The sequence below is a fragment of the Tasmannia lanceolata genome, unplaced genomic scaffold, assembly GCF_043159265.1.
Source record: "Tasmannia lanceolata isolate RefF3 unplaced genomic scaffold, GAP_Taslan_0.1 ptg000007l, whole genome shotgun sequence".
NCBI classification, from domain to species: domain Eukaryota; kingdom Viridiplantae; phylum Streptophyta; class Magnoliopsida; order Canellales; family Winteraceae; genus Tasmannia; species Tasmannia lanceolata.
This window is the reverse complement of record NW_027518684.1, coordinates 10,773,318-10,781,214: the sequence shown is the minus strand read 5'-3', so window position 1 is coordinate 10,781,214 and position 7,897 is coordinate 10,773,318. Positions and strand designations below refer to the sequence as shown.

At 35.4% G+C, this 7,897-nt stretch overlaps 1 pseudogene; it reads right to left on the bottom strand.

Moving 5' to 3' along the window:
• Positions 1-928: 928 nt before the first annotated feature.
• On the bottom strand, positions 929-7,897 carry LOC143881856 (ferredoxin, root R-B1 pseudogene; annotated as a pseudogene).

Genomic DNA, 7,897 nt, shown 5'->3' with positions numbered 1-7,897 from the left:
TACAATATACACTATCCGAATTCGGATTCGGATTCGACGGATATTTAATATTTATTACCGAATTCGCATCCGCCGGATATTGTTCGAATTCCGATATTATCCGTATCCGTTTATCCGGTAAATTCGAACATTTTATTGCAGCACTTTATATTTTTTCTCTTTCTTAATCGAATGAATTTTCCAAACCCTAAAATTAGACCTCTACATTCTCTTCACAAAATTAACTCTCAAACCCTAAAATATATGAGATCCTCTTCTTCCTTTTAAAACAAAGGCAGAGAGAGAGAGGGAGGGAGTGAGGATGGATGATAGTGTTGGTAGTGGTCTTTGGGTTTTTCCTTTTTTTTTTATATGATGAAATGGGTTTGGGCTATTTTTGTTTTTTTTTTCCTAAAAAGAAATTTCACTTTTCTTTTAGAAACAAAATATACTGTGTCATTACTAAAAATAAATATTTATAATATTATTAATAATAAATAAAAAAAATTTACTTCTAGGATTTGGATGTTAAACGGATCGGATATACCATTTACCAGATTCGCATCCGCTATGAGCCGGATATCTCATAAACGGATTCGGATAATATCTGCTTGAAACAGATTCGGATAATATTCACTTTAAACAGATTTGGATGCGGACGGTAATCGAATTTCTGAATATCCATTTACACCCCTAAGTAACATGATATAGAGGAGTGCCATTATTAAAAGAATAGGGTGTGGATGTTATATACAATAAAAAAGACCCTATTTATCGTATTATCTAACCCTTATTGATTGTATTATTTATCACAAGAAAAATGCACAAAAATGGATGAAAACCCCTGAAAATAACACACAAAGTGGATCTAAAACCTATTTTCTACCAAACCAATTTGGTATTTGGGGGAAGAATATACTTTTCAACTATTCAACAAACTAAAACAGCATTATTAGAGAAAATAAAATGATCTATAAAAAGCAAGGAATGGAAGAGTCCAAACCCTTTCTTTGCCACACTTTCCTACACCAACATCCACATGAAGCAAACAAAGTTCTCCTTTATCTAACATTCCATCTACCACAAACATCACAAAACTCAATAGAGTTCAGCTTCCTTGTGTGTGGATGACACAATCTGAAAGGGGAAATGAGACACAGGTGAGCACATATCCATTCTCCATCATCTTGTCATCAAGGAAGGATCCGTTCGATTGATCGACAAACCCCAACTCTACTTGCCCTGCGCACGTAGAGCAAGATCCTGCACGGCATGAGTATGGGAGCTCCAAGCCCGAGTTCTCGGCTGAATCCAGAATGTAAACATCATCTGGAGCCTTAAATTCGTTTACTTTGCCTTCTGGTCCGATCAGCTTCACCTTGTACACCGCCATTGACGATACCCGGAAGCTGGAAGATGATTTCAGACCTTACAGAACCCAAAGCAGTTGGGCTCATGGTAAGGGCACTGGTGGTTCTGTTGTAGGCAGTGTTTGTGAAAGTGCATGAAGTGGGGAGAGTTATAGACGCCATTACAAACCTTGGAATCTGTAAAGGTACACAATTGTGAATATTTCGAAGAAAGTTGCAAGAGTTGAACAGAGTAATTCGAGAACTCGAATCAAGTTTTAGGAACAGCCAAGTATTTCTAAACCCCAAAAAACTTTTTTGAATATTTGGAAACTCTGTCAAGTTTTTATTGACTCAGCAGGTTTTACTAGTCCATTGAGTTTTACATTTTCCCCTAATGCTTAGATTACAGGAAAAACATTTCTTTTGGAAAATTATTTGTTTCCACTATTCAGAAAAATAATAATAATATAGTTATGACTTATTTAGAAAAATATCAATACAGATTGAAGGTTCCCATGAATAAAATGTGACCTACGGCGGTTCAATTAACTTTTTTTCCTCATGAGCAATCATATAATGTAAAAGCAGGAAATTCTGGAAAAGGTTTTCTTTACCAAACTCTTCCAGAAAATTCTTGCAATCCAAACGGGGCCTAAAGAACTCCAGCAGAATGTGAAAAAAATGAATTCTTGCTAGGTTTCTCTGAGTTATTTAGGAACAGATAAGATTCTTGTTTAACACCATTAAAAAGTCCAAATGCTTCCTCTACCTATTTACTCTTTCAAGCTGAGATCTGTAAATTTCAATTCATATTTTCAAGTTTTGAAAAACAAGTCATCTCTTGTAGCTTTAATACCATCACACTCTATTCTGTACCCCCTCTTTCAAGCTGAGATCTGTAAATTTCAATTCATATTTTCAAGTTTTGAAAAACAAGTCATCTCTTGTAGCTTTAATACCATCACACTCTATTCTGTACCCTCATTGTAGTGATTTAGGAATATAGTTATTTAGTTTATTATGAATCTTCCATTGTAATATTACTCTGAATGTTTTAGTTAAACACATAAAAAAGTTACATTTTTCACTCAAACGATATTGTACATATTAATTTTTATATCAATTCAATTTTTTAAAGCAGAATGCACGATTGACTCAATAGTGTACTGACTGAGAAGGCAGTCAACTCAAATTGGAAACTCATGTGAGTTCCAATTTATCAAACCTTTAACAAGAGCTAACATTTCCGAGGATGTGGGCAATCTTGAATATCTGACGATTCATCACAAGAGTGGTAACCTTACCTCTACCACTATTATGAACAGTTTATCTGGATGACATTTCTAATAACAGCACAATGACTTTCTGAAAGAGACACACTTACACTATTGACTTCTTGAAAACATGTTATCCCCATAATACGACTACCACCATTATGAACCGTTTATCTAGATGAAATTTCTAATAACAGAACAATGACTTTCTGAAAGAGACGCAATTATACTATCAGATTCTTGAAAACATCCATGTTATCCAATTCAGATTCTGATCTACTCATAGCATATTGGTTTCTTATATATGCCATCTGATCTATGCATAGCATTAGGACTTAGTTAAACCATGTTCATAGAATCATGGCCGTGTGCGGATTCACAATCCATGAGAAACGAACACGAACATATATGCCCCATTATGGTTAGACGGGAAAGGATTAGATGCATCCATTTCTCTCCCATAAAAGGCAAGATCAATGTTCGGAGCTCTATGAGAAGAGGCAAGCGAGTGGCTATCTGCCCTTCACTCGAGGCTCCGTCATTTAACTACATAACCAATAAAGGGCAAATATTAAGCTTGATGATCATGGGGCCTTGTAAGATCTGAGACGGATTCACCCTGAAGGCATGTGAGAATGAATTCCAAACTGTTATAATTATACTAGCATTTTCTAACTATCAGTAGGTATAGGATTTGGATTTGGATTGGGACCTAATCAGTGTGCCTAGATCTGAGTTGGGTTATAACAGTCTAGATCCGACGATTTATCAGATCAAAAAATTGGATTTGAATCTAATCACTGTGCATAGATCCGAGTTGGGTTTGAACAGTCAAGATCCCACCATTTATCAGTTCCAAAAACTACAAGATTTTGGATCCATAACAAATGAAAAAGCTACAAAATCCGAGTTGGATTTGAACTCCAAACGGATCCATAAGCAAATGGAAAAAAGACGGTCCAAAACAGGTATAAGATTCATATGGAATAAACGATAAGTAGGGTTTAGGATTTGGATTTGGACCTAATCTTTGTGCCAAAATCCGACTTGGATTCAAACAATCAAGATCTGAACATTATCAGATCCAAAAACTACAAGTCTACAAGAAACTCCAAAACAAACCATAAACAAATCCAGATCAGTTTTCAATATCCTACGTTGTGTGAATGCAGAATTTGGTTTTGGTAGAGTAATTCAGATAAAAAGGATATAAGTAGCTAAATAAAGAAAGAAACACGCAAGTCGAATTTCTACAAATATAGAGATTTCCTAGTTGGATTCTTGATTTTATTCTTTTTTTTTTTCCTTTTTTTTGTCTTCTTCCCTATGGAGCTTGAAAGTGTTAAAATTAGACAAGATAGAAGAAAAATAATGAAAATTAAAGTTTAATGCATAGTTTTTATTTTATTTTGGTAAGTAAGCAGGGGTTAGGAGGACCCCGACCAGTTTAATGCATAGTTATTGGAAACTACCTAGATGGATGGGAAGCTCACTTCCCCGGAAACTCGTTTCGCAAGCTAAGTTTCTTCTTTATTCTCAAATTTTGGGAAGTGTGTGTCCCAGATGCTTCCCATGTGTTTCCTCTTAGTTAAGAGTACACTTCCCATGTAAATGATTATTTCTTCCTTAATGAATAGTTTCTCCTTTTGATAATGCTGAATGAGCGTATTTAAAAAAGAGTACATTTAAAAGTTGAAAACTCATCTTAAGTTTCAAATAGAATTATAGAATCTTTTTCCGAAAACTTAACTTTAAATATACATGAATAAAACATGTGAACTGTAAATTCCTAAAACTTGTAATCCGATTTAGTGGTGAAGCATTCATTTCTACTTGTAATCATTATCTATATTAACCCTTCCTCCCTAACCTTCTCAAATCCTACTCTTTCTTTACTTCTTTTTTGCTTCCAATGAGGCTTCTTACATGCCTTGTGTTAACTTTTAATGACGCTTCTCACACATTTTCTCTTTACTTTCTTTAGGGTTATTTGCTTCTTGTATTTTCTCCTTTATAAACCCCACGCTTCCTGCACCACTTCTCGCGGTCATTTCCCACTATGGCAACTACGGTTTTAAAGCATATAGAGGATGGGATATTTCATTTAGGGACCGTTTGGATATGCGGATTTTAGAATCCAGGTTTTTAGTTTGAAAACAGTGTAAAAGAGGGTTCATGATCAAGCTGTTGTATGCTGTCCTGACAGCGTTTCTTGGATTTTAAGTGAGAAATTCAGGTTTTAAAAATCTCTCCTGTATCCTGAGATTTCTAAAACCTGGAAATATGGGAGGATCTGCTACTCTCTTTGCTGACGGAAAGAAGGGCAAGAAGTCAAAATCGAGTAAAAAACGACGGCTGGTCCGCTTCTTCTCTTGTCTCTTAGTTACAATTTTGAAGAAATCCAGGATTCTAAAATCCACGTATCCAAACGGCCCCTTAGAGTTTTGAAATAAGGTAGCGTTCTAAAGGATTGCACCAACGAAGGAGAGCCAATGTAGCTGACTTGAAGGAAATAGAAGGTCCGATGAATATCTTCAGTTGAAATAGGTTAGAAAAAATTGATTCAAAGCAAGTTCTGAACAGCTTACAATTTGAAATGCAGTGAATAAATGTTAAATTCGAACTTAGACAATGTAATTTAATTAAAAATAGATTACAGAACCAAACTGATCTAATTTCTCTATCCATGAGCGACCCACGAAAAGTAATCGGCATGAATTGGAGACTCGAATCTATTGCATGTTGTGAGCAATGCCGATCGTGACAATGAGGAGACGAATTTCTTGATGAAGCCAGTAGGTTTAGTCTCCCAACTACGTCTGGATTTCAGCAGTGAATATCTGATAGTTGTGGTTTTGGGACGGTTGAGTTAGCAGAGAAATCAAATTGTCCTAGGAACGACATTGGTAATGCCAATATTGCAGTAGAATGTGATCCACGGAGATGATAGCTAAGAGAAAAACAATGGAAATTTCTAAACAGATTAATGGATTTTCCTATAAACTTCTTTTCCTCTAGAATTTTTTTTTATGAAATTTCCACACCTTATTCCCTAAAAAATCATAAGAACATAGTTAAATATTTTTATTTTTCTCGGGGACGTATGAGGAGCGGAAGAATGAGAGACTTTAAACAAGGATAAAATAGTAATCTGCAATGTAATCATTAAAACCTAGTGACGGAAATTATTTTAAAAGATATTTTGGAAATTACTTTTTAAGAGACTTTTTATAAAATCGTGAATTTTAAAGACTAATTGGAATATACTCATTGTAACATCAAGCCTCACCTTAGGCCAGTGATGCATGTGCATCCCAACCGATCAAGGGCCCTGTGGTTGACAATAGTAATCAGATTGATCAGTTTACGCATATCAAGGGCCGAAAGCTACCGATCAATGATCAGATCACTTAAGATTATTAGATTGACGAACCAATGATCCTGATCGTCGATCAAGCCCAATGCATCGAGGGATAGAACCATCCAACGGCCAAGGATCCCTAGATTATCAGAAGATAGGGGCACCGACAGAGATCAACGCCTATCTTCGATTTTAGAAGAGTCCTAGATTAGTTGTTTTAGCTATATACTTATTATTGTTGTTATTATTGTTATTAGTGTTTTAGTTGGTTTTTTTGCAGCATATGGCCCAAAGTCTTATTTAGAGTTTGACGCAAGGTTGCCAGAGCGGGAATCGAAACGGGAATCGAAAGCGGGAATCGAAGGCTCCCAGGGAAGAATCCTATTCAAGGTTGACAGAGCGGGAATCGAAAACGGGAATCGAAACGGGAATCGAAGCGGGAATCGAAGGCTCCCAGGAAAGAATCCTGCTTCCTTGGTTTGACGTGTGAAAGGATGACAGGAGGAATTTTGGCCAATAGGAGAGTTGGAGAGAGTTTTTAGGGAAGTTGATTGAAAAAAAGGGTTCTAATTGGATAAAATTAGAGGAGGTTCTTGAAATCTATTTTTAAATAAAAAAGGCAAAAGAAAAGAGAGATTTTGTTGCGGGCGAAAAGATCCCCACACAGCCTTGCAGCTATTTTCGAGTAAAGAGTTCCAGAAAGTTGTTTAGAGAGAGAGAGAGAGAGAGAGAGAGAGAGAGAGAGAGAGTTTAGGAAATTATTTTGAAGGTTTAGATTGAGTTGTACATGACAGATAGAATGGGAATTGGAGTGTTGGCCAAAAGTTAATTGAGAAGATTTTTTGGGTGAGGTGAATTTTATAGGGATAATTTTTACGAATAGATATTTGTTTAGGAAATCTTGGACGCGTAGGAAAGAGAAGTTTTTGGTAGAACGCTTAAGTCTGTTTATTGGTTTTGGGTGAATAAGAGTATTACTCTCAATGATTTTGGTAAGATTGCGTTGTGCATTCGGAGAGAGAGAGAGAGAGAGAGAGAGAGAGAGAGAGAGAGAGAGAGAGAGAGAGAGAGAGGCACATGCACGGATGTTATGGGGATGCGACCTATGAGCAAATGAAACAAATTGTCTCAACTCTCAGCCTTAAGATCTGTACTTCTGAGGTCTAAATTCCGATTGTTAAAATGAAGAGAAAGGAAACAAACATAAACAAACAGCAGTGTATACTTTAAACTCTACACTAATACAATATGCAATATTGCAAATAATGAAGATAAGCATTAATACCAGACGTATAATATAGAAATTTTCAGGGTTGTCTCTCCAATTTTAATCATAAACTTAGCTTTCATAATAAAGCCAAAGGGCTTCAATAAAACAAGTTTATGTCCATAACTTTCTATATGGTTTTTCTTTTTTTGAATGGCAATTTTCTCTATGGTTTCTACTTAATGTAAGAAACAACGGATTTGATAAATTAAAAATATATATATAGAAATTGAAGAACAGAAAACAATGGGAAGAAAGAAGAATCTAAAACATAAAGAACTGAAACAAATTATAGACTAAAAAATCCACCTTTGCAATTACATACAATGCATCAAATGATTCAAAACAAAAGTAGTCGGCACTCCTAATGTTGTAACAAAAGAAACTATATTTAGGCATTTAGGGTTTAGGGTTAGGGTTTCATTAGATGACCTTTTATACTTTTTAAACATCAATAAAACTACGCCAATTCAACCAAGAAAAAAAAAACCTCGAACATGATTCGAGTTATCAAAGCTCATCAGCAACGAAATCAATCAATAAATTAACAAAAAAGAACACCTGATAATCCTTCCATAGACATGCAAGAGGGTTGAAGCTTGAAAGTCCAAAACTCATAAGAAAAAAACACAAGAAATCGAGAGAAAAAACCTCCAAACAAACA